This window comes from Hemicordylus capensis, chromosome 1 (genome assembly GCF_027244095.1).
Source record: "Hemicordylus capensis ecotype Gifberg chromosome 1, rHemCap1.1.pri, whole genome shotgun sequence".
Lineage (NCBI taxonomy): Eukaryota > Metazoa > Chordata > Lepidosauria > Squamata > Cordylidae > Hemicordylus > Hemicordylus capensis.
The window spans coordinates 65,708,767-65,734,836 of NC_069657.1; the positions used below are offsets into that span (position 1 = coordinate 65,708,767).

General features: G+C 41.5%; 1 long non-coding RNA gene across 1 annotated transcript in view; it reads right to left on the reverse strand.

Moving 5' to 3' along the window:
- Nucleotides 1-8,240: 8,240 nt before the first annotated feature.
- LOC128341071 (uncharacterized) overlaps nucleotides 8,241-26,070 on the reverse strand; it is a 38,329-nt gene continuing 20,499 nt past the window's right edge. Inside the window, exons 2-3 of the long non-coding RNA XR_008314189.1 lie at nucleotides 9,355-9,551; nucleotides 8,241-8,317 (exon numbers count right to left, since the gene is read on the reverse strand). This is a non-coding gene — a long non-coding RNA (uncharacterized LOC128341071). The remainder of the gene's footprint in view (nucleotides 8,318-9,354; nucleotides 9,552-26,070) is intronic.

Consider the following 26,070-nt stretch of genomic DNA (forward strand, 5'->3'; position numbering starts at 1 on the left):
TTATCATTAACTAGTAATTTACTAATTCATAGATTATTGTTATCCACTAGCATTTTTCCTGGTTTCTCCCCTCAATTTGTCAAAATGATGTCAGTTTAGAGATTTCTAAAATAAAAATATCCCCCAGAACTAGCAGAGTTGTACCATAGATTCCTGTAGCCCATTGTAAATCCCTTATAATATAACTTTAGAAATATAGACTTTTGCTCAGTTGTGTATGTTAATGCATTTCTGGCATATTAATTATTTGAAAACTGAAAATATCATTAAAACATGATTAAATTAATTGTGGACATTCTCTTTTGAAACATGCCTGTGTAGTAATTAAAAGGGGCTTCTGCAACATTGTATTGAGCAATTCAGTAATAAATATTAGCATGAAAACCAAGGCTTAATGGCAGGCACATTAAAAATGGGATTATTTTGTTCCTTTTATTAGACTAATAACATTTGAGCTAAGATGCGCACACATTTTATCTATCGGAAGGCTCATGCAATCCTTTTTATAGATAAAATTTAATCTGAAGTATAAATGAATCTTGGTGGTAGGAAAACAACAAAAAAGAACAGAAAAGCAAGTCCTCAGGATCTGTAGATCTGTAGATAGGTGTATTAACTGAAATTGCTTAAGAGCATAAGAGCCTCGCTTGATCAAACCAAAGGTTATGGGAAGCCCATAAACAATAGGCCTCCCCCACTGTCACTCAGTATTCAATGGCATGCTGGCTGATATCACGACTAACGAAGTGCCGGTGCAGTGAGGAGATGAGAAAAACAGCAGCACTTCCAGACTAACTGCTCAGGTGCTCCAGGGAAGGGGCATTTTTGACAAGCTCCTCTTTCCAAGAAAGCCTTGTGGGCCAACTGAAAATATGTGCCTGTGGTCTACGTAGCCCTTAGGGAACTTATTTTCCAGTGGCACAAAGAGCTTCCTGGGCAATGGGAAGGTCATAAGAACATAAGAACAGCCCTGCTGGATCAAACCCAAGGCCCATCTAGTCCAGCATCCTGTTTCACAGAGTGGCCCACCAGATGCCACTGGAAGCCTAAGGCAGGAGTTGAGAGCACGCCCTCTCTCCTACTGTTACTCCCCTGCAACTCAGAGGCATCCTGCCTTTGAGGCTGGAGGTGGCCCACAGCCCTCCGACTAGTAGCTATTGATAGACCTCTCCTCCATGAAGTTATCCATACCCTTCTTAAAGCCATCCAGGTCATTGGCTGTCACCACATCTTGTGGCAGAGAATTCACAAGTGGATTATGCGTTGAGTGGAAAAAGTACTTCCATTTGTTGATCCTAGATCTCCCAGCAATCAATGTCATGGGTGACCTCTGGTTTTAGTCTTATGTGAGTGGGAGAAGAATATCTCTCTATTTATTTATTTAGATTTATATGCCGCCCTACTCCTATAGGACTATCCACTTTCTCCACACCATGCATGATTTTATAGACCTCTATCATGTCTCCCCACAGATGTCTTTTTTCTAAACGAAATAGCCCCAGGTGTTGTAGTCTTGCCTCATAAGAAAGACGCTCTAGGCCTCTGATCATTTTGGTTGCCCTTATCTGCACCTTTTCCAGTTCTACAATGTCCTTTTTTAGATGCTGTGCCAGAATTGTACACAGTACTCCAAGTGTGGCCACACCATAGCTTTGTATAAGGGCATTATAATATTTGCAGTTTTATTTTCAATCCCCTTCTTAATGATCCCTAGCATGGAATTGGCCTTTTTCATAGCTGCCGCACATTGAGTCCACACTTTCAACGAGCTGTCCCCCACGACCCCAAGATCCCTCTCCTGGTCAGTCACCGACAGCTCAGATCCCATCAGCGTATACTTGAAGTTGGGGGTTTGCACCTCAATGTGCATTACTTTATACTTGCCAACATTGAACCACATTTGCCACTTTGTCGCCCACTCCTCCAGTTTGGAGAGATCCTTTTGGAGCTCCTCACAATCCGTTTTGGATTTCATTAAAAGGTCATTAAAAACTACTCCTTTCCTGGTGCACCAGTGCAGTTGGTGGGAGTGCTGTTCTGATCCTCTCTCTGCACTGGTGCTTCCTTAGTCAAGATGTCAGCCTACATGTCTCTGAGCATGTAGGCTCCATGTAGCTATCAGGGCTAATGAAATATCATGGTTCAAGGCATTTTCTGCCGCAGTCTCTCTCTATATATTTCTCTAAGGCATACCCGTCACTAATCCCATGTGTGATAGCTCTCGTGAGAGTTTGGAAGCAAGCTGCTGGTAGGGGGAGAGGAAAGCGGCAGCACCGGCGGACAGGCTCGCAGGTGAGGGGGGAAAGAAAATGGTGGCAGGGGAGAGAAAACTGCAGTAGCAGGCAGGGGAGAAAACGGTGGTGGCAGGAGGGCAAAGAAAATGGTGGGGAAAGAAAATGGGGGGGGGCTGAGAACAGAGGGGAAATCAAGAGGGAGTGGGCAAGGAGGGGAGAGAACTAGGGGCACAGAAGCTCTGTGCCCAGACCAGCTAGTCCAAAATATTTGCCTTCGTCTTCCAAGGATTATGTGTGTGTGCAGGCCTGGTATGACTGTATCATACTATTGGAATGAACCTGAAGATTTGGTACAAACTGAGGAAAAATGTAGTCCCACCAAAACATTCCAGAGCCGTGTCTGCCTTTCTCTAGATCGAGAAAGACAGATCCGTAGGTAGAACTGGGTTATTGTTCATAGACTTGCCCTTCCTCCTGTGCCTGGGTACAGAATCAGCAACTGGCATCTGAACACCCGTCACTCATGTGGACATCACCTCTTGCTGGGTCAGTGTTGTCAGATCAACAAGCTTCTAATTTTAAAATTAAAAAATTACTTTTGGAAAAATTGGTTCAATTAAAACATTACTTTTGCAGCAAAAAAAACCCCAAAACAAACACAAAACAGATATTAACAGAGCAGGTCCAGGAAAAGAAAAACTGGGAAAATGCATCTACTACCTGACTATACTGATCCCTCCTCAGAGTCTTCTGTGCTTTCTTGTCAGCTTCTGACTTGCTAGGTGGTTCTGATTACAGCACAGGTCAGGAGCTCAATCCAGCCTGGCTCTTCTTTTTCTTCTTAGTGATTTCAGCTGAGTTTCCCCCTCTAGCAGACTGACTTCCAGGACTCTCTGTCTTCTTCATCCTTCAGCTCTGACTCTCTCCAGCAGACTTGACTTCTCTGGCTTCCAGCACTCTCTCTTGGACTCCTTAGTCTCCTCTCCAGCAGACTCTTGACTTCTCCATCTTCCAGGGCTCTGTCTCTCAGGACTCTGTTGACTTCACTCACTTCCCTCTCAAAACACTCCCAATATATACAGCTTTTCTGGCCCAACAGTTTTTTAACCCATCAAATTAGAACAAAAATTCCCTCCATTTCTTGAAATCTCCAAATTTCCCTCGAAAAATCAACTGTCAGAATGCTAAACCAAAAGTGAAACTACAGAAAACCAAGAATCAGCTTTTGACCTTGCCATCCTTCTCCATGCACTGGGATTTGCAAGCACAGAAATCTTATTTAAAGTACTGCAGAGTTTTTATGAATATAATAGAACACAATTAATTTATCAGGGCTTATTTACAAAAAGACGTTTGGGAATATTAATACATGATACAATACACAGGGGCTTATTTACAGAAACCCAAGAGGTCTAGGCCTTGCTCCACAGTTTAGGATTAGAGTTTAAGTTCATAACCACATATGTCTAAGAGAGCGTCTTCTTCGAGCCCCACCGCCCATTGAGGTCATCTGAGGAGGTCCGTCTCCAGTTACCACCAACTCGTTTGGTAGCTACACAGGGACAGGCATTCTCGGTCGCTGCCCCGAGATTGTGGAATGAGCTCCCTGCTGGGATACAATCCTCCCCATCTCTGGCAATTGTAAAAAAAACACCTGAAAACCCATCTTTTCACCCAAGCTTTCTCAGCTTCCTAAAAAATTTTGGGGTTTTAATCTCTGGTTTATTTTCAAATTGTTAAATTGTTTTAAAGTTTTGTATATATGTTTTTAACTTGTTTTATGCTATTGTTAACCTCCCAGAGACGAACATTTGGGGCGGTGTATTTGATAGATAGATAGATAGATATGTTCCATTCAATCATGTATTTGTACACAAATGTGCATGTGGGGGGGGGGGCTGGTTGGTTATCTCCACTGATCCCCCACTCCAACCACTTCACTTTACAAGGATCACATTTTCATGGAGTTTACACTCATACACCTGGATGTGACCAGGCTCCTGTATGCACTGTCTGGGATCTTCCATTTTCCAGGAGCATATAAGCTGTGGCAGTATGAGCCTAACTAGTGTGCAAATGTGACCCTTGAAAGTGGAGATGTTAGGTTCAAGTGGGCACAACTCCAATCAGCCCCCTCTATATGATAACTAAAACATAATTGAACAGCTGAACAGGAGTCTTGCATATACATGGTGAGCTTTTCTGCTCCCCGTTAAGAATTCTGCCACATCAAAAGTTCAGATTTGAGTATGGCTTTGGCACCTAGGGCTGTCCATTTCCATCACCATGCGCCCTTAAGCTACATGTATGACTACTCTGTAATGTTTCTCCATAACATCCTGAGAGTGTTTGATTTGGATTTCCTCTTAATCACTATTTACTTGGGCATATTCAGATACCTGAACGACAAATGTGTTTGATTGTTCTAAAGTTCAGATTCTTAAAGTCTGAAGTTGTATCTGGCATTTCAAGTTTGACAATTGTTATGCAGCAAGGCTAAAACACTAAAGCAATTCCAGCAATGTGAAAGAAAGTTTAGAAGTCAAGGACTAAAGACAATCCTCTCTGTTTCCTGTCTCTGGATCACAATAGTTTTTATTTTCAAACAATCATATTGCTCCAGCTGCTGAAGTCATACAGGATGGTTATTCCAACCAGCTCAGGTCCTAAGTTGACTCAATATTATATTTTGAATCAGATATTGACCTGCAAAAGCTCATATCATAATGCATCATTTAAGATGAAATCCTGCACATTGCTGAACTGCTTAAATCCCATTGGGGTCAATAGGATTCTAGCCATAGAGGCTATTCTCACGTGCAGCAAAAACTGGGATAGGGAAGCCAAGCCTGGTTTTCGCTGTGCATGTGAACCGCCAGGAACCACGTGGCTCCCAGCAGTATTGTGGCAGCAAGCCCTCTTAAGCAGCCCGCTGCTTAGCCAGGGTTTGGGGCACGAGCATGCCGGAAAACTGGGCTTATTGTGTGTCAGTGCTGCTTGGCTTTGTGTGGCACTGACATACATGCAGCCTCCCGACCAACGTTTCCCCATAATGCACCACGCACCCATGTGGTGCATTATGGGGCTTCCGGGGGGGGGCAGGAGGTCCCCAAACCCTGCCGCTCCTCATCGGAGCTGGTAATCGTCTGGGTGGCTGATCTGGCTGCCCAGACTGGGCTAGGGGATCATCTTCAGGGAGACCCTGTTTTGGTGCTTCACACTGCTCATGTGAAGTGCCTCATAGTCTCCAAGATGAGAGCAACTTCTTGCCCCCGTTCAGCAAGGGAGACAGGTGTGCTGTGCATAAATAGACTGTTTCATGGACAGGTGATGCAGATATACATACATTCCCATTCACGCTGGATTATTCTTGTCTGAGTAAAATTGAACTTGCTTGATGTGCTTCTTGATGCAGATAACGATGTGCAACCTGAGCTGGTACCACTAGTTGTTGCAAGCAACTAGTTCTGGATAAGGGCCTTCATCTTTTTTAACTACTTACCAGTAGGCTTATGAGATCACCCAGCATTCCGTGTGTGCAGGTTTGTGTATGTCTCTGTGTGTGTCCCCATATATGAACCTAACTGGGTACAGTTTAAGGACACATAGGGAGACTTCAGTGGCATAGTTTGTGATGATGCCATCCCCAACCCCATTCAAGATGGTGGGTGTGTAAACATTTGAGGCACAAGTGGGCTAACTTGTGAACCGCCTAACCAATTTGAACCAAATTTGCTACAGCTGTAGGGACACATAGGTATACCTCAATGGCATAGTTTGTAATGTTGTCAGCCACCCCAATTCAAGATGGCAGACGTGTGAACACTTGAGGCCCAAGTGGGCTAACTTGTGGACTGCCTAAATGATTTGAATCAAATTTGGTACAGTTGTCATGAGTGAATCACAGGGACACCTCAATCAAATAGTTTGTGATGATGTCATTCACTCCAATTCAAGATGGTGGGTGTGCAAACGTTTGAGGCACAAGTGGGCTAACTTGTGAACCGTCTAACCAATTTGAACCAAATTTGGTACAATTTTAGTGAGTGACACTCAGGGGCACCTCAACAGCATGGTTTGTGATGAAGTCATCTACCCCAATTCAAGATGGTGGACACGTGAACATTTGAGGTGGAATTGGGCTAACTTGTGAACCGCCTAACCGATCAGAACCAAATTTGCTACAGGTGTAGAGACACATAGGGATGGCTCAAGGGCATAGTTTGTAATGATGTCATCCACTCTGATTCATTATGACAGACACGTGCATGTTTGAGGTGCAAGTGGGAACCAATTTGGACCAAATTTAGTGCAGTCATAGGGATAGTGAAAGGAAAGTAGGCATTTTTGTTTTTATTAGAACAACTTGTTTCTGCTTCAAATGGCTAGTTTCCCCCTGTTAACTGGGTGAAAAGGCTTTTATATGTAGTAGAGGGAGAGCAATTGTCCCTGTTCAGTCCAGCATAGCATCTCTGCAGTTGCTATTGCTGGTGTTTCCTTTGTGTTTTCCTTTTAGAGTGTGAGATTTGGGGACAGGCTATGTAATCCACTTTGAAACATTTTGTTAAAAAACAGTATATAAATCATCATCATCATCATCATCATCATCATCATCTGCAGTGTGTCCCATATAATAGGAGTTCACAAAGCAACTTTTCTGATAACTCCAAAATATTGTCTGGGTATCCTCCATGTTGTGAAACAGCTTTTCCACCACATGAAACTTGAACACAAAAAGCTTTCATTATTAATGACTGCATTATAGACATACATATGTTGAACCAGAGATCTGGCATACTTGCAAGCCCCCATAATCTCTGCCTTTCCTGGATGCCTTTGACAGCTTTGTGCAGCTAGAAAAGGTCCTAGAGGGGCTTCTTCCTGCTGGATGAAGGATTTTTAGGTATCATTGCACTGGTATTGCCTTCAACAGAATTTAAGCAGCCTCACATTGAAGTGAATGTGTTTTAAGCACCTGAATTATGAGCTGTATTACAGCCATGGAGAGAGACATGGAGAGAGCTTTGACATACATGCCTGAAATGAAAAGGCTGAGCAGGGGACTGAAGAGCTTTAGGGTGCAGGTTTCCTCTCTGGGAATGATGTCACCTGTTGTTAAGTTGTAGGAGTGCCTACACTCCTTTCAATTCCATCTAATGTCATCTAATAAAATATTACAAAGACACCATACACTTCTGGTGATCTCTAAGGGAAACTGGGATTCAAGTAGTGCTGCACCCCTGAAACTTCTCACCACTCAGGGAAGCAGGGAGCAGGCACATATAGTTTCATTCATGTGCACATGCTTTCTCTGATTTATTGGCGGGGGGGGGGAGGTTTGCAATATTTGCAGGTTTTCACACATTTTCTACCCATCCATAAGTCCAGTAACACGACTTCTGTAATCAACGCTGTTGTTCATTGAAAATTTTAAACACATACACATTTGCTGTTGAATTAGGAACATAGGAAGCTGCCATATACTGAATCAGACCATTGGTCTATCTAGCACAGTATTGTCTTCACAGACTGGCAGCGGCTTCTCCAAGGTTGCAGCAGGAATCTCTCTCAGCCCTATTTTGGAGAAGCCAGGGAGGGGACTTGAAACCTTCTGCTCTTCCTAGAGTTGCTCCAACCCCTAAGGGGATTATCTTATGATTCTCACACTTCTAGTCTCCCTTTCATATGCAACCAAGGTAGACCCTGCTTAGCTAAGGAGACAAGCCATGCTTGCTACCACAAGACTAGTTCTCCTCTTCTAAGAAACCATTAAATAGTTAATGGATGAAATGGGCTCCCAACAAGATCCCTGAACTGTTAAAGTTCACAGGTCTAGCTGAGATGTGAATCTTAACCACATTGACAAGATATGTACATTTCCTCCGATAAGTGAAATTGTGTTTCCCAAGTTTGCACCACAAGCATTTTTCTTCTACGGCTGAAACAGAAATCTCTGTGAGTAGAACAGGAGTATATAAAATGTAAATCTGACACTACCTGAACTCTCAGAGGTGTGAAAATGGTTGCTTGAATGTGCCAGGCTTGCTGATGAAGGCACCTCAGGTCAGACTTTCACTCCTTTTCTGTAATGAAAGAATATTTATTTCAGCTTTCATCCATTTGGGTCAGTTTGAATAAAGTTTTCTGGTTTGCTAGTCATTTTTTTTAGCACTGTCCATATTAAAAGTAAACAAACTACACTGAATGTATGTTAAGGATCTACATGGCCTGTCCTTAGAAAATGTGTAATTTTAAAGTAAGGTGTTTGCAGATTTGCAGACTGCTAAGCTACTTCTTGACACAGTTCTGAACAAAAATCTTCTGAAGCTGTGTATACAGAAGAAGAAAAAACAGTTAAATGGACAACAGTTAAATTTAAGTGTTAGCTAAAACAATGCAAGTCTATAACATTTCCCCACATACAGTAGATTTTAAGTCCAGACGACTGTAGGCATCCCAGCTCCTAATTAAGCTGTGCATAACAGAGTAAGATAATTATCCCTCCAGCTGTTGAGCTGGAAATATTGTACAGAGCTCATTTCATACTGGAAGGCCTGCAGTCCAAAGCTGTCCTGGTAATATCCCTATCCTAGTGACAATAGGACAGGGAAGGAGGCTGTGCACCAATCTCTGTTTCCCTACTCTTGATGGATGCACACTCACTGTCTAGGCAATACATAACACAGAGAAGCAGCCTGGTATAGTGTTCTCTGTGTACACTGCAATGCCCAGGTGAAGCTCTGTATCAAAGACTTGATATATTTCAGCCATTCAAACAGATACGTATGCATTTGGCAGGATGTCAATTTAGAATACTTGCTAGCTTAGTCTGACCATTTTTCTCCACATACTGCTTCTGACATAGGCAATTGTCTCTCTTTGTTGGTAAATGTGACTACCTTCTAAGGTCTGATGATTGGAGGGCCTTTTATCTTGTTTATAATTTAAAATGTGTGTCCTACTTCTAAATCTAACTCTCCAAAACAGCTTGCAAAAACAGAATGAAACAACAGAACAGATTTTTAAAAGATTACAAATAGAAACAAGGTCAGCTGTACTACAATACTATCAATGAGGAGCAATAAAACCAAAAGGTCTTAGCCTGGTGTCCAAAACTCACCAAACTGGTGACCAGACAAGCAGCCCTCAGGAAAGTGTTCCCTGGTCACCACCCATCAGATCTTTGATGGTAGGGGCCCCTGGAAAAGAACCTCTGATGCACTTCTTAATGAATGGACAGGTTCATGTGGAAGGAAGTTGTCCTGCAGATACTTGCATTGGGTAGTCAACATGCCTACAATCTCCCTAAAGTGAGTTCTCAAAGGAAAAACAAATGAACACCAACTTTGTTGTATCTGATATGGAAATGAATCACTGTGTCAGAAAAGTAAAATACAAAGCAATGAATAGACAGCACATTTTCAAGGAGGGTGGGACATGGTAAAAGATGGATTGCTTTGAATGCATATAGCAGCCAGAGCAGCAAATATGGTAAGAAGAAAATGGGACTGGACTACTGAGTATTTTCACTACCCAAAGCCATCTTTCTATCTTCCCCAGCCCACCTTGGAAATGTAATATCCCCCATCATGTGGAACTTATGGCCATGGTGACAATATGCTGGAGGTGATTCAGGATATGGATTCCAGCACTTTAGCTAGAGCTGTAACTCATCTAATGGAAGCAAGTGATATATATCTTCCATTGCAATGGCAAAACAATCAAATCTCAGTTACAAGAGTCTGTGACATTTATAAAGCAAATATTTTTAAAGCAGGTTCATCTGTTACATGGTTTTAGTATTGCACACTTGGGACACACCCAAATTTCAGTCCATTCCATTAACATTAGCTTTATGTCTTCTAGTGAGAAGTAATAGATTCATCTGCTCATAATTTCCAAGTGGCTAGCCTATTTGTTTGACAAAGGCATCCGTTGTTTTCATTGACCAGGCTTCAAGGTTGATCTTTAAACCATTCAATTCATACAGTTGATTAAAAAACTTTTTCTGAAATGGCACGCTTCTCTGTGTGTTCAGCATTCACAAAGCTGTCTTATCTGAAAGATGGGTGACAGTGTTAACAGAATCTGACTACAAAAGCTTTGTAACATCTGCAAGAAAATGTCTTGTCCAAACACATCTGTCGTAGACACTGAGAACTCTTTACATTTTCCAGAATAGGGAGTAAAACTTCAATTACATTCATAGTCATTGGACGTCTTAGCATGACCCTTTCTTGATGTTGAAGAATAAGAAAAACAAAATATACCACATGCTGTGTGAAACAGCAAATACAGAATGATCTAAACATCCCTGGATTTATCCTAGCCACTTTGAAAAATCAGTTAAATAGGCATGAGTGTCTTATATCTTTCTCTGAGTATTTATATTCCATGTCCGGAAGCCCTACATTTATGGAGCTGTTCCTGCTCTTTCTGGGTCACATACAGGGTAGGTTTGCTTGCAGCCCATGGGCACAAGCGAATAGAAAGCTCTGCTGCTCAAGCCCCATTGAAATGGATGGGAGCAGGGCATTCATTTCAAGGTAGGGGGATGTTGAATTCAAGGTAGTCTGCACCCAGCACTGGAAAAAGTAAACCTTGTCAACTAATGAGGAGTGGATTAAAAAGGGCCTAGCAAACTTTATTTATGACTAAGTTCCTTGTGATAACAGACGATGGGAGGATAAGCATACCTGAAAAATGGAAACCACTCCTAATCTACTGGCACAGAATTACGGATTGTGAAAGAATCAATTAAAAACTGCTGAACATAAGTACTGAATATAATGGCTGACATCCTAACGAAGCACTGGTGCAGCAGAGTTACATACAGACCAAAGCTGCAGTGGTGCGTGTGGGGCGGGGGGAGGGGGTCAATCTGCCCTTCCTTCCGCAGCTGCCTGTGCCACCTGAAAACATGTCCCTGAGTGACTGCTGTAGTCTGGAATGCAATGTTAATGCACCAGGAGCTTTCCCAGACAGTAGGCTTTACCACAGGTTTTCTGCCCAAAAGTTGCCCAAAAAACATCAAAACAAAAAGTGGATTTTTTTTTAGTCTGGATATAAATCAGGCTACGCTCTAGTGTGCGATAAAACCCTGAATTGTGTGTGAAGTGCTCCTTGATAGCTCGCGGGGACTTTAGGGTAAATTTGGCCTATATGTGAACACACACCTCCATTCCAGAGGAGATGTGAACTAAAAGCCAGTTGTAAAAAACTTCCAGTGTTTTGTTAGGCTATCAGCCAGTATAAACAGTGATTGTAGCTCAGCGGAAGAGCATATACTATGTGCAGAAGGTTCCAGGCTCAATCCACAGTATCTCCAGGTAGGAGGGGAAAGACGCCTTTCTGAAAGACACACACACACCATACAAAAATCCACCGCTAGCCAAGGCAAACTTTATTTATTTATTATTGTTTGTTTGTTTGTTTATTTATTTATTTATTTATTTATTTATCTATTTATTTGACATATTTGCATACTGCCCAAAATGCAAGTCTCTGGGTGGGTCACAACAAAACAATAAAAATAACAAATAAAAAGGTCAGAATGTTACAATAATTTAAAAATTAAAACAACTTTCTTTCTTTCTTTCTTTCTTTCTTTCTTTATTTATTTATTTATTTATCATGTTTAAATACTGCCCCAAACTCATGTCTCTGGGAGGTTTACAACAAGCAAACAAACAGAAAGAGTTAAAACATTAGTTAAAATAAATGACAACAGAAAACCTAAATCATTCGTAAAAGTTTTTTAAAAACTTTAACTGTAAAAGTTAAAACATTGCAACAATTTAAATTTTTAAAAAAACATTTTAACCATGTTAAAACTGTTAAAACAATATTTAATTAAAAGCCTGGGTGAATAGATGCATCTTTAAAGACTTTTTAAAAGTTGTCAGAGATGGGGAGGCTCTTATTTCAGCTTGGAGAACCAGTGGCAACTGCAGTCAGACCTCTTCTGATGATCTCAATGGGCGGTGGGGTTCATTAAAAATATAAAAACTCATCAAACTATTGAAATAGTATCTAATTAAAAGTCTGGTTGAACAAATGTGTCTTGACTGCCCTTTTAAAAGTTGTAAGAGATGGGGAGGCTCTTATTTAAGCAGGGAGCGTGTACCAAAGCCTTGGGGCAGCAATGCTTCAGTGGCTGTCTCTGATGTCAACCTCATGTTTCTTTTTAGATTTTGGGGACAGGGGGCCATCTTATTTATGTATTATTTATTTTTCTATGTAAACCGCTTTGAGAACTTTGGTTGAAGGGCAGTATATAAATATCCATAGTAGTAGTAGTAGTAGTAGCAATGGAGAAAGCCTATCCCCAAGTAGCCACCAGATGGGCCAGTGGCAACGAGAGATGAAATGGGTGGTGGAGCTCATAGCGAAGAAAACGTTCTCTTAAATTCCCAGGGCCTAGGCAGTTTAGGACTTTATAGGTTATAACCAAGACCTTGTATTTTGCCCGGAAACCTATCGGCAGCCAGTGTAGATCTTTTAAGATAGGAGTGATATTGTCTCTCCAAGATGACCCAGAGACCAACCTGGCTGCCACATTCTGGACCAACAGCACAAAGTTTCTGTACTATGTACAAAGGCAGACCCACATAGAGCTCATTGCAGTAGTCAAGTCTGGAGGTTTCCAGCAGATGTACTACTGTTCTGAGGTCATTTATCTCAAGAAACGAATGCAGTCAAAGCTGATAAAAAGCACCTCTGGCCGCCGCCTCAACCTGGGACATGAGGAAGAGGTTCAGATCCAGAAGCACCCCCAGACTGTGGGCCTGTTCTTTAAGGGGAAGAATGAGCCCATCCAGAAAAGGCAGATCCATTTCGGAAGGGCAGTATAAAAATCGAACAAATAAATAAATAATAGATAGATAGATAGATAGATAGATAGATAGATAGATAGATAGATAGATAGATAGATAGATAAAATCATCTCCTGGGTTCTGACCACACACAATAAGTACTTCCATCTTATCGTGATTCAGTCTCAGCTTGTTATCTCTCATCAAGCCCATCACTGCCTCCAGGCAGGCATTTAGGGAGGTTATGCCTTCTCCTGATTATGTTGACATGAGAAAAAGATTTGGGTTTCATCAGTATACTAATAACTGCACCAAATCTCCTGATGATCTCTCCCAGTGGTTTCATATAGATGTTACACCATACTGAAGTTCAGATTTTGGAGAATGACAGTCTTCGATGGACACCATCTGGAATCTGCCCAAGAGGTAAGAGTGGAACCATTGCAAAGCAATGTCTCCCACCCGCAACCCCCTCAGATGCTCCAGAAGGATACTATGGTCAATAGTATCGAAAGCTGCCGAGAGGTCCAAAAGGACCAACAGAGTCACACTTCCTCTGTCAATTCCCTATTGGAGATCATCCATCAGGCCGACCAAGACAGTCTTATAGCCTGCCAAAAAGCCAGTTTGAAATGGGTCTAGTTAATCAGTTTCATCCAAGACTGCCTGGAGTTGGAAGACCACTAGGGATGTGAACGGAACTGGTGGGGGAATGGCTCGAGGGTGGATACCTTTAAGGGTGGGGGAGGGACTTTCCCCTCCGGCACTGGAGGTGTGTCCGCATGTGCATGCACACCTACTTCTGGTCACTTCCAGTCCAACAAGGCAACGGGGCGGCAGGGAGAAATGCCACCACCCCTCCAGACCCATTTAAAGTGGAGTGCCAGTGGGGGAAACGCGGTGAGAGGGGTAAGAGTACCCTCCTCTGCCCATAAAACTATCCACCCACCTTCGAACTGGCTGAACCAGCAGTCTTTTGAACCTGTTTGGAGGCCCATAAAAGGATTGCTTCAGGGTTCTCTAGGAATTCTAGAAGGAAACATCCAGTAATTTTTCTGGCCCAAGAGATCACAGAAAAATAATTAGTGGCTAGCATAGTCACTAACCACAAAACCCTGTGTTCCCTCACCTCAGTTGAGACAAACTGTATAGAATCTAAAGCAGTTACTGCTGGGGCTTGTGGTTATTTTAGCAAAGCTCAGAATGCTACAGAGTGTTACGGAGTGCAGAGTTTAGTTGTTGCCGCTATTTAAGTAACACACATGGAGATCACTGTAGAGACGAAACTAAATTGATTTATTGATTAAGTACATTTGAGATGGGAAAGACCTATCCTAGCTATCAGCTACATAATGAATAGGTATTGAAAGACAGAGATGTCTCCATCTTCTCTCTAGGAGGAAAGGAAGAGGACTGACTCACTACAGGATGTACCTGAGGAGTCAAAGCAGGAGTCATAGAGTAGTGGCAAGCAGGGACAGGCAAGGAGACCCTCACTAGCTACCTCTATTCCTAATGCCCTTAGTGGTCATTAGGATAGTTGGTATAAAAGGTCAATGCACTGGAACTCCATCTCCAACAGTTACTTCACTACTCTAGGTAAGCAAATCATTGGGTAGCTCTGTCCCCTTTACCTGTATAATTTTAGGTGTTCTATATCTCAAAGTAAATACTGAGGTGTGCCCATTACTCAAGTTTGGAGGGCATATGTCTTCAGTCTCTATGGAAATCAGTCACTGATGATCACATCTTTGCATTGCTTATTTCCTTGTTTTCCCTGTGGTTAGTTAATGCTCAGCTTTCTTCAGCCTCCTGGATGCAAATGACTACTGCTTATAGATATTCTAGCCCTCATCAGTCATTGCTATCCTGGATGCACTGGGCAACATCCAGACTAATGCTTCCTTTGAATTAAAACATTTCACATGTGCAATGATTTCCCCCAATCCCTCCTTCCCTCTTCTGTGCTCAATGCATGTCCCTGACGGTCATACACTGAAAGTCCTGCAGTCCTCAGGGACATATTTGGGAGGCATCAAGGTCAGCAGAAGAAAGCGGCGATCAGGAAAAATCATTGTACATGAAAAATATTTTAACAACAGAGCAGTGTTAGTCTGCCCACTGCTGCAGATAGAGGGGAAATGGAGCATGGCAGCCAGTCATGGCTGTGCCACTGATGCTCCTTAGCTATGCCCCCTGCCATCCACAGGTTCAGGGTCCTCTCTGCAGAGGCAAGTGCTGATTACAGGGAGAGTTTCTCTATTTGATTTGGGTGCTGGCTAGAAGCCCAGCAGAGAGACCCTCTGTAAATACAGTGGAGTCTCATTGACTTATGTGAAGCTTAACTGCACATAGGATTCTCATCTACGTCTCTTAGTGCCACTTCCCCACTGATTACAGAGTGCATAGCCATAGTACAGGGGTGGCCAGCTGTGTTGGACCACAATTGCCATTATTCCCAGTCACAATAAACTGAGGTGATGGGAAATGTAGTCCAATAACAGCTAGAGAGCCTCAGGTTGGCCAATCCTGTCACAGATGTGTTAAAAAATAGATTCATTCATATGGGGCCTGTGTTAAAAGGGAATTGAAGGACAAAACTGTCAGGACTATTGGGGTCTTTGTACAAATTCAAAATCCACTGAGAGGCACATCATTCACCCCATATAAACAAATGGATTCATTTATATGGGGCCTTTCTGGATTCAAAATGCATTGAGAGGCACATCAAGATTTATGTTTAGGCTTGTTTTTATAGGCCCCAAATGTTAGCAGTTCACTACAATTTACAGCAATAAAATGAAAATGGAGAGGAAAACAAGGATAAAAACAATCAAGAGGCAATACCATAAATGCCTTCAGGTATCTTTCCCCATCCAGATAATTACCATGTGTGCTTTTGCAGCTCAAGAGGTGAGAGGATTTTTCCTTTGAATCAACCTGAGGTCTATACCTCTAATTCCACAGTGCTACTATTTTTGGCATTTAGCAGTGATCACAGTATTTACCAGCAAAGGTCTAAAACCATACAGCAAATCTCAATTCAAGAGCTACTTAATCTATGGCAAAGTAACTGGGAGTGTCTTTGTGTTTGACTGCAGCACTGTGGGGAACTAAGCACTGGATTGACAAATTAGACAAAAGATATTACTAATCCTATTCACTGTATACTGTTTAATATGTATGAAGTGGATTTATAACCAGTTTCTGAAGAGTTACTTTATCGTTGGCTTCATTTGCAAAATAAAAAAAAAAGAAACCATTTTACAGCAGACTTTCTTTTGAGCATTACTTTCAAAGTTTCCTGCTCAGTTACCTGTGTTTTATCTATGATTCAGGAAATGCCACAGCAGTTTGCCAAACATCCACTTTGGGCTTTCATTGGCTCGTTTTCTCAAAATTTATGATTCTCAAGAATACTTTACCTGCCCAAATACCAGCTAGCATTTTCTGAGAGGGGAAAAAAACCACAACCACACATATTGTCAGAAGCAATGGACTCATTCTGGCTGCATGGGAAAACCACTATAAACTGGTCATCATGACAGATGTTTTCACGTGTCCCTCAATGCACATCAACTTTTGGTATTGTTTAAAAGTGTCAATAGATAGGGGTGATCCAGTAGGAATTATATACTTGGACTTCCAAAGCACTCTTGATAAAGTCTCTTCCCAAAAGACTCCTAGTAAGTGTTTTATAGCTGCTTTCCTCATACACACAAGGGCATCCTATGTAAATTAACTAAAGGTTTATTCAGCAACAACTCAATTTTCTCCTTTCCCTTTCCCTCCTTTCTCCTCTCTGACTCCTACCCCACACTCTCTACAGGGTCCCCCGGGACAAATGTCCAGACAAACAAACTGCAAAAGATTACTGGATGGAAAACAACACATCCCTCCCCTTTATAACGAGCAAAAATGGAATTGATTTAAAATTTAGTAACAAAGTATTGAAGTATTTTAAGGGGTCTCCTGCCATGCACACTTCTTCTAAGTCTTGGGTTCTCTGGCACAGGATCTGTTTGTTCTTCTGGTACCAAGTATTTTCCATCACTTTCATCAGCTTCATATGTGAAGTTAAAACTGGACATAAATTCCTCTTCAGTTCCTCTCTAGAGACCAGACTCCCTTCCTTCTTGCCTCATAGTATGCATGCTGGGAAGTCTTGAACTGTTCAATTTATTTCCATCACTCAATATGACAGAATCTCCTCAGATTTCAATAATTTGTTTTGGTCCAAAATATCAGGAACATCCTTTTCTCACTGTATAAGGCAACCGTACTCAAAGAAAGTCCCCCACCTGAAATGTTGACTGTTTTGCTCCCTGTTTCTGATCTATATATTGTTTATATTTTTGTTGCTTCTCCCTTACCTGATTAGGGTAATCTGATCAGATCTCTGCATCCTCAGGGTAAGATGACATGGAAAGCCCTATCAGTTGTTCCCATTGGGTATGTTTGGTGGAAGCTTTGTGTCCTCTCAGTAGTTCAAAAGGTGATTTTCCTGTAGTAGAATGAGGAGCAGTTCGATAAGCAAATAGAGTTTCATGGATTGCCTCTTTCCAGGGTTTTTGTTTCACAGTAGCCAATTGTAAACCTTCTTTCACTAATCTGTTCATTCTTTCAAAAAAGCCATTCCCTTGAGAATGGTACAAGGGAAGAGTCTTGTGTTTTATCCCATAGTTATGCAAGTATTGTTCAATTTCAAATGAGATGAGCTGTGTCCCATTGTCAGTCAAGAGTTCTTTAGGAAGACTTTCCCTTGCAAAAATTGCAGCCATGAACTGAATCACCTCATTTGTAGTAATGTTGTCAGCAAATGAAACTTGTGGTCACCTGGAATAGTAATCCACCATCCTTATAACAAATCTTTTTGTGGGCTGGTTATCAAAAGGCCCCATTTTGCAGGTTGGTTATCAAAAGGCCCCTGTTGTTCTGAACCTGTTCTATTAAAACCAGGGTCGGTTTGGTTCGAACTCGGAATGGCACCCCTTTTGCAGGAGGCAATCTGGTTTGAGTTCAAACTGGTCAAACCGACCCAATTCTATAAGAACTGGGTTCGAATAGAACCAGTTCTGCATATCCCTAGATTGAGTTGAATCCAAATTTGTCTCAAACTTCACATTAGGGGACCTCAGAAAGCAAAGTACAGATGTGCAGTATAGGGCAGTTCAGAAGAAACCATACAATGATATGGCACAATGATGGCATGCCAAATGGAGACACGTGTTCCTTCCTAGCATGAGTCCAAACATGCTTTTTATAGTTCCCCCCACCAAAAAGAAACCCCCAGTTGAGGAATCAGATATGAACTTAGGAATCAGATATGAATCAGATATGAGCAGCAGAGCAGAATGTTATAATTTTGTTTCTTGTTAGTGTAAAGCAATAAAATAACTGGCAGCCCTGAAAGGAGACAGTATACATCTTTACACAGTTCCGGAGTTTAGATTTCAATATCTTGAACAATATTCTTCTTTTTATTCCCATCAATATTTGTACTTGCTGTGAAAAAATTAATACAGTTTTTCCAGTTTGAATTTGTCAGGAAATGCAAAGAGTCCAGTGATTACATTTGGTGTAATCAGTGGATCAGGTAAGTAGTTTCATTTACTAGGTACAATTTACTGTAAACCAGTTTTCTGCTGGAAGCAGGAGGAGAAAGAGCTCTTGCACAGCTCCCATTCATTGCAATGGGGCTTCTGCAGGAAAACATGATGGATTGTACCCAGCCAAAGTGAGACTCTGACTCAAAATGTCATTCAAAAAGTTTTCTAAAAAGCAAAACATTTAGGAGCATTTATATTTCACCCAATCATGCCTCCCACAAGGCAATGATGATTTCTTAGGGTATTTTGTTTCCTTTAATGTTTTCTGATCTTTGCTTCCTATTTCCCTTCTTTATGTTTGTCATGTCTTTTTTTCTTTCTCCTCTACGGAATCTAGTAAAATTAACAGAAGAATAAATGAAACAGAAATGAAATATACGTGACTTGATATGGTCTCCTTATAAAGCCAGAACAAAATGAAGATGATCTGATGAGATAAATCACAGGAGGTTAATAGCTTTTTTAAAATCAATCTTCTTTACAAAGAAAAAGGATAAATGGCTTAGTGGATGAAGCGTTGGCCTCTCACCTTTGTGACCGGAGTTCAAGTCTAAACTGTGAGGGTCTGGAGTAACATGGCTTTATTGGGCTGAGATCAGTCTCTAGTGGGCAGGAATCTGTATTACAAGATTCCTGTGTGTAATTTGCTGTACGGGTGGTACTGACACATTAAGAGAGTATAGTCTGCCAGGTCATAGAATAACTAGCAGCAAGCATAGACTGGAGTTAACACAATTGTGTATAAGTTGCCACGAGAGGTCTTTAGGCTGCATCAACATACCAGATGATCTTTTCCTGATTTAAGGCTCTTGTAAACCATTTATCATTCCATCCTCTCCGAAAACAAAAACAATGAGAAACTTTTTCCCTCACAATAATTAACCAGCCTTGGGAGAGTCATTTAATAATTGCAATTGATAGTTTTTAATATCCTGTCCAGGCCAAAGAATAATTTATTTGAGTTGTTATTCATAGAGCAGAAATTTTTTTTTAGAGAACATAGTAATTGGAATGTCAATTAAGAAGTTTACTTAAAAGTGAAGTATTTTTTTTTTCCAGCACACACACTCCATAATTTATTACTGCATTAATCCTATTTTAATCATGTATTAGTCTGATGATTCATGTATTAACACCAATCATTCACATGCAACAGCTATTAACAAATCTTATTTCTGGTGTTTTAATTATATATTTGATTTTTTTTTTTTTTAGTCTATGGCATTGTAAATATCAAAACAAGATCTCTTCACTGGACATATATGTGGGTTTCCCACCAAAACTGATCACTGAAGGTAATTGTAGTAAGTATGTTCTGTAAAGAAGGATATCATATTTCATGTACTACCCTATGAACCAACAGAGGTTCCTGACCTTACTGAAGGTTAATTATAAGAGATGAGGGGAGAAAGAGTACCAGGGGTTGGGGCTGGCAGGAAGAGAAGTGGTTGGAAATCTAGACATATTTTAGACTGATTTTTTCTTGAACTGGAGCATAAAGCTTTTTACTATGTTTTCTAATGGTTTTGTTTGTTTGTTTTGCCATTTCAGGTATGGTGAGGTGTAAATAAAAATTAATCTCATATATATTGCATTTTCATGTATAAATAATCTCAAAATGAAAGCCTGGGTTTTATTTAAATGTTTATCGTCTCGTGCCACTTTGGTATTATCCCAACATTTTATTAATGACCATTGTTTACTGCTAATTCAAACCACCTGCAAATCCCTTTGTTTTGATCAAAGCATTTCTATTCCCCTTCCCTTCACCCCAGAAGATTGATAGATGGCTTTGTAATACGTGAGATAATATGTTAAAGGTCATGAGTTAATGCATCCTATGGAACTTTTTCTCTTCCTTTCCCAAATGGATAGTGTGAATATATCTGTGCTCTGTCCCCAGTTCTTTGTAACATTATAACTAAATGCAAAGTGTGTTTGAGGGTGGGGTTCTGTGTGGGAGCACACACACAGACACACACAGAGAGAGTCATCTTTTAAAAGATTATTAAAACTTTTCTGTAATAATGTGTTGCTACCCTTGCTTGAATAAAGTATTACTATCACCCCTTTTAAATTAAACTATCCACAAAACACACATTTACTTTCTGCTATAGAAAATGCTAATAATGCTTTTAGAATGGTATTTAAAAAGTCTAATTATATCATTTAAAAACTGAGAGACCAAAGGGCAAGCTAAATTCTCCTAACATAAATCAGGCTTTTTCTTTATTCCAATGACTTTAAAAACCTCAAATGCAGTAATTTTAATAGCAACGAAAGAATGAATAAGTCATAACTCCACCTGATCACATAACTGTCTATAACTGTTATTAAATGCTCGAAAATAAGTGAACTCATTATGTTTCAGTGCTGCTTTTAGCTAATCTAAGATTCTGCTCACTTAATCATGCAGAAAAGGCTTCACCACAGTTTTAGACCCTCAGCAAGGTCACTCCACTGCCTTTTCTGCTGCTTTCCGCTGATCATTTAAGAACAGCACTTTTGACCTGAAACTGATGATCTCTCATATGAGCTTGAATGTTTAACCCCAAAAGAGCTGTGCTGAATAGGGGACATTGCACAGACGATTGTTGTATTTACTGTGCAACTGAAATTGCAAAGAAAGAAGGAAATGTCTATCAGATGTATTAGATCGTATCAGTCAAATGAAAGTCTGTCCTTTGGTACCTTATACTCCAAATTAATGATTTAAAAAACCAAACTTTTCAATCCACTAAGAACTTTATGACCAATTATTATTGGCTTTTAAAGGTATAGTGATGGAAACCTGTGGTTTTTAGCCTCCTGATATATATCTCTGCTAGCCAAAATATAAATCTACCTTCTGGAATTTATTTAGCATAATAATTGGTTTTGGTGCAATAAGTGCAACCCACTTAAGGCAAAGGGAAGCATAGTTAGACACTTTATAGAATTATCATATCACCTATATATATATATTTTAAGCATGTAATAAAATGTGTTAGGCACATTGGCATTCTATGCCAATTTATCTCTTCAGAAATGATTGCCTAAGTCATCATATGCACTTCCAGTGAATTTAACTGAAGATTTGCACTGTTGTTTTTTGTTTTTTTTAAAGGATAGGTGTCAGGGATGAGTCTGTCTATATCTGGCTGGAAGTGAGACCCTGTGGGTACAATCCTAAACACATTTACTAGGGCAATAATGGCCAACTTGAAACTCTTTGGCTGTTGTTAGACTACAACTCCCATAATCCCCAGCCACAATAATATGATGATCAGCAACAGTTGGAGAGAGTCTCAGGTTGGGCTCCCTGTACTAGAGATCAAGTCCCATTGAACTCAGTGGTACTCACTACTACTACTACTACTACTACTACTAATAATAATAATAATAATAATAATAATAATATGCTTTTCTTAAAAAAATTTACAACCCCAAAACCTCAAAGGAAAAACCTTTTTCCTTACATGGAAAAATCTATTATTAATTCTCTTGGCCGCCCACCGTGGGGATGCATGTCATCATGGCAGAACTCTTGAAAGGTCACGTGAGGATTCTGACCACAGTAAGGGCAGCGGTGGCCCAGCCTGGCCCGGCTCGGGGAAGCAGCTAGGCCACCAGGAGCAGCCCGGCAATGGCCGTGGTGGGGAGGTGGCGGTGACAGGGGAGGTGGTGGTGGGGGAGGTGGCGGTGGCAGAAATGGTTGAGGCGGTGGCCTAGCCCTGGGAGGCAGCTGGGCTGCCAGGAAGAGGAGGAGGCAGCGGGGAGCTGTAGAGCCACACCGCTGAGAGCAGCCCAGCTAGGCGGGAGGTGGATCCGCCCCCCAGCTGGGAAGGAAAGCGCTGCCGGTGGCCGGGGATGAAAGAGCACAGCCCAGCAACGCTCGCAGTGGGGAGGTGGCTGTGGTGAGGAAGGGGCTGAGAAGACTGTTGCAGAATTCGGGGAGGGCAGGAGAGACTGTTGCAGAAGGTGGGGGGAAACTGCTAGCTCCAAAGAGTGCACAGATGCTCTGTGTGGGTTCAGTTAGTAATTTTTTAAATGTCACTGTCCCTGAAGGACTTACAATCTATAATTAAAAAATGTTCCCTGTCCCCAATGGACAATATTAAAAAAAAAAACATAGACACCCACAAAAGCCAAGGAAAGGATGTTGCTCTTTCCCTGCTAAATTTAAGAGAATCGTCACTTTAAAAGGTGTCTCTTACAACTGAGGACAGAAAGTGAAGAGAAGACCCTGCCCCCTCTCCACCTCCCCACGTCCATCTTCAGAAAGGCGGGAGAGAATGAAGAACAAGCTGTCACTCAGCTGGTGGGCCCCTCTCCCTCAGGGGCCTAGGGAGATTTGTCCTTTTGTCCTCTTTTGTTTGATTATTTTGTCCTCCTTTGTTCAACGCCCCCGGAATTCTGCTCTCAGACTTAATTAGAGATCTAGATTGTATTTGCAGTATGTATGTATGTATTATGTATTATGTATCTCTGTATGTGTTTTATCACAGTTATATATGGCTCTTTATAAAATCTCAGGGCAGTTTACAATTTATGCAAACAGCAAATAGCAAGTAAAACCTAAAAATCATATAAAACAAATTAAAATTACCATAATAAAACTTTAAAACATAATACACTAAAAACCTGATAAAACAGGCATGTTTTCAAAAGTCATTTAAAAACAATTAGGGATGGAGAGATTCTGACATCATCTGAGAGTGTGTTCCAGAGCAAAACAGGGCAGCCACACGTGGACCTCCTCCAATGATCTTAATAGGTTGTGAGGTTCATGAAGAAGAAGATGTTCTCTTGAGTACCCTAGCCCCAAGCCATTCATGTGATCGATCTCTCTCTCTCTCTCTCTCTCTCTCTCTCTCTCTCTCTCTCTCTCTCACACACACACACACACACACACACACACACACACACACACACACACACACACATTCATATATCTATCTAGTTCAGTGTCCTGTTTTACACAGTGGCCCACCAGATGTGCCTGGGAAGCCCCAGGCAATAGCTGAGGGCATACCCTCTCTCCTGCTCTTGCTCCCCTGCAACTGGTATTTAGAGAGACATCTTGCCTCTGAGGCTGGAGGTTGCCTATAGCCCTCAGGCTAGTAGCCATTCATAGACTTGTCCTCCATGAATTTGTCTAAGCCATTCTTCAAAGCCATCAAAATGTCACAGGCTTGACATCTCTATTCTAACTCTGCAGGCACACTGGAGCGCCTCACAGTTCTCAGAGGCTGCTGAACTGGACAGTCAGGCTCAGCAGCCGCTCCCGCTCTGTCTGCTGCCACCTGGGGGTGGGGGGAGAGACCTGCTCACTTCATCCCCCACCCCCGACCATGCACATGGTGGCTAGAACATCGGTGGTTCAGCCTTGCGGCGGCGGGGAAAAGAACTCATGGTGGCAGCAGGAGCTCCCCTGGGACCTTTGGAGGCCCCTCTGGGCCTTGGAGGCCATGGGCCAGGGCCCCAAGGTCCAGGAGTAAGAGTGCTTCTGGGTTGGTATGGTTATATGTGGTAATGGAGATTTTAAGTGTTAAATTCATGTTCCCAGATATTCATTTTGAAGAGGAAACTGCAGGCAAACAGGCAAAATATTGAGAAGAGAAGGAACATGCCAACAGCGTTCCCATTCTAGCATCTTTTGTAGATGTTCCGACATCCTCTCAGTGAGTTCCTTTATTGCTGGCAGTTGTGAGGGGGCGTCTTTCGATCATCCAAACTGCATGTCTATATGCACTCCCCATGCTAGTTTAAACTAGTATCTGGAGTGTGTATAGAGGAGTGGTTCAGAGTAACCAACCCCACACGTGATAAGGGTATGCACCAGGAGGACATTAGGATGTCTGCAAAAGATGTCACGATAGGCATGATCTCAATGCATCCCCCTTTTGATCATGTGGTTTGGAATAGTATCATCCAAGCCAGCTCACAGGCAGTATACCTGATTATCAGATGGGAGTAAACAATAAGAATGTCTCCATCATTCCTTGCTGTAAAGTTACATGGTTGGTGACTGCTGGAAACAGTCCTGTGCTAAATGAGCCTTCCGTATGATCTTCTAATATTCTTATGTAGTGTAAGAATATATGAAAAGTCTTAATGGATCAGGCCCAAGGCCTATCTAGTCCAGCATCTTGTTTCCCACAGTGGACCACCAGATGTCTCTGGAAAGCTCACCTGCAGGAGCTGAAGGCAAGCCCTCTCTTCTGACATTGTTTCCCTGCAATGGCAGTATCCCTCTGCACCTGTAGGTAGCATATAACCATCTTGACTAGCAGCTAGCATCTTCAGTAGGCCTGAGAAAAATTTCCACCTGAAGTCCAAAGATCAATTGGCCATCAAAGTAGACAATATTAAGCTAGATGCTCGAGTGCTCTAATTGATGGCTGTTTCCTGTGTTCCTATGAATAAGTACTTCATTTTGCCTGTCCTGAATTACCTGCCAGTCAGTTTCATGGGGTGAGCTCTGGATCTTGTGTTGTGAGGGAGGGTGTGTTGCTGGCTTCTGTGTGGGCTACAAGGGAGAGGCTTAAACCTCTGAATTGCTGTTGGAAACCTCTACTTTTTGCGGAAGCTATTAGTATAGTTTCAGGGGAACATATAGTGTTTACAACATTAAGCACAAGATTTAGTTAGTTACATTAGTTACATGAATTATATTCTCTAACTTGATTTTATGGGCAGAATATATGTTTCATTCAACATTTGGGGAGCGTAAACACTGGCATCTAGGCTATATGACTGTTGGATCGTACTACGGAAAAGCAATTGCAATGTTTCCTTGGCGTCACTTTATTTCCTAAGTGCTTCACTCTGAATGCACTCTGGATAGAGGCTTACAGAGAGCTGCAGGTCGATCAGTGAAGCATTGGAATAGACAGAATTCTGCTCTGAATGAATACAGAGTTGTGGCTTTCAGTTTAAACAGTTTTGAATTGTTTACTTAATGTGTGCTGCAGCCACATGGGAGGTCAGTCATTTGCAGCATCCAACCATGTGGCGACGTTATTTGTACCACTCATCTGGTGAAGCAGGGACATGGTGAAACAAAATTGCCTCAGCATGTGGCCAGATTCTAGAATTAACTAATTTCCTATACACACCATGGTAACGTTACAAGCAGCAACTGTGAAGCAACTGTCTGTAAGTAGCCTTTTCTATTCTGAGGGTGAAATATTTTATTTAGAGTTTAGCATAGAACCTTTTCCCTGTGACCTAAATGAATTAGGAAAGGACTCAGGTAGCGAAGTTTATTCCGCATATTGCCATGGTCCCATCTTGCTATGAAAGGCTCAATGAAAGTCTTTACCCAAATGCAATTCATGTTCCTCTTCACTTTTTTTTTTTAAAGAAAGTGATGGATGGTCCAAGCAGGGCCAGCCTTGCCACCCTCCATAATTAGTTTATATATTGTCA